The sequence below is a fragment of the Saccoglossus kowalevskii genome, chromosome 2 (genome assembly GCF_978046115.1).
Source record: "Saccoglossus kowalevskii chromosome 2, keSacKowa6.1, whole genome shotgun sequence".
NCBI lineage: Eukaryota > Metazoa > Hemichordata > Enteropneusta > Harrimaniidae > Saccoglossus > Saccoglossus kowalevskii.
This window is the reverse complement of record NC_140642.1, coordinates 15,213,558-15,215,525: the sequence shown is the minus strand read 5'-3', so window position 1 is coordinate 15,215,525 and position 1,968 is coordinate 15,213,558.

The window sequence follows — 1,968 nt, the reverse complement described above, 5'->3', positions numbered from 1 at the left end:
TTGGCGAAATTTGAAGGAGCAGCTAATATTCTTCAACCTGGTATTTTTTTTAGATTTTATTTTTCATTCTTTTTGTCTGTTTTATCGAGTTTAAAAAATGTTAGCTGGCTGGAGCCTTCATCCCTTGTCTAATTCTTACACTAGATACCAGCCGATAACCCCCCCCCCCCCGCGCTCATAGGGAGTGCGTACAGTTGATCATAGTTCCTGGGCTCCCTGTGGTATAACAAGAAACAATCACTGCATCGCGGTAGCGATTCATTTTCATTATATTTGGTAAGGATTTGTTTTCACAGATTACAGCCGAAAATCACAATAAATGTGTAATCCAAGTCCTTTGCTTTCAAGTTGTTATCAATGCAAAATATTGAGAAATAGTAAGCCAGTACCATATTGCACACGCTGAACGTGTGCAGACAGGCGCTCAAATATCTGAAAACATCTCTACATATTAAGGAAATACTAACGTGTTCATAATCAGCAAAGTTAAATGCCTCGTCTTGGTGATAATATATTATTATTCCATTGTTGTATTTGTTTTCTCCGTCGGCCGTGCAGCGTCGTCGTTTATTTCCAGTACACGTTGGCTTTTGGCAGATTCGCTACATCTTCCTTTAGCGGTGGCACTATGCACCCAAAAAAATAAAAATGGTATAAATCTCAATATGAAAATATATGTACATGTATACGAGAATTCGTTTAACAGTTCAAAATCTTAGAACCACCACTTCTCTCGCAACATAGAGCCAAGATATATCTCACTTACCATACCCAGACACGTCGTCTTCGGAGAATTCATCCAAATAGTCAGCCGTGAAGTCTCCCGACGATCGTAGTGCATTTGCATTCTTGCTGAAACAGAACAGAACAACTAACTGTTCAATACTCATGTTCCTATGTGTCGCGCCCTCTAGCGACAAGAATTTTGCTGATACAATTGGTTTCAGCTTGATTTTGGAGGGGCGACCCCTCCCCCTGTGCCGCTGCTACTGTCCGTGGTCGATTTGTTATATTATAAGTCATGAACGACTACGTAGCCAAACAGAGTTGTCTGTTTGAACGATAATGCTTTAACCCTTATACGTCATTTTGACGTCGCGAATTTCAAGCACTGTTTTGATAGAAAAGCGTGGACTTCTTCGGTTCAAACTACTGGTTCTGTGAATGAAAGCCTGTAAGAGCTACACATAATCACCTGGGTCCATGGTACTCCCAATCGACCTGGAAGGGTGGACATGCGCAGTTGTGTAAACGTTCCCTGGGAAAATGAACGTTAGGACATCCCATACTTCCGATATAACCTTCTCAGTGATACCACCATATATTAATGGCAAACTTTGGCACGTCAATGCTATAAATCTGACACGTGACCACCGTGAGCGCAAATTACGTGATAACATGTCTAATTACAAATGCATTTATTAAGTCGTTGAAAATTGTTGACTTTTATCTTTCACAATGCGTAAACCAATCCAACCGTATCTGATTGCTTAAAAAAACAGGATTAGTCAGCTTGCATTGGCATAATGTGACACAAAAACATTGAGAGAATTTTCCATTGTTTGCATACGCAAAGAATTTTCTATTGTATGTTATTTATTACAAAAAATAAAAAAAGGTCCGACCTCATGCTGGAGAGCAATGTGTTATTATTTTACTCAACGACTGTTTTCCAATATATACAACTTTGTTAATGTATGAAAAGGGTGTGCTAAGAACAACATATATTTAATAAATAAAACAAACAAGTCACCGAACTTTTCAATCAACGTTAAACTCTGCAAAGCTCCTATGTGAATACAAAATATAAGAAATCAATGTTTTATGAAAAAAATTGAGATTTTGCTTACACAGGCTAAATTGAGACAATATGCACATAATTTACTTAATAATCGCCCCCAAACCATTCATGTCAGCACGTTACCCCCACGGCAACAATGTATTAAATTTGCCCCAAATCCGCTAGGT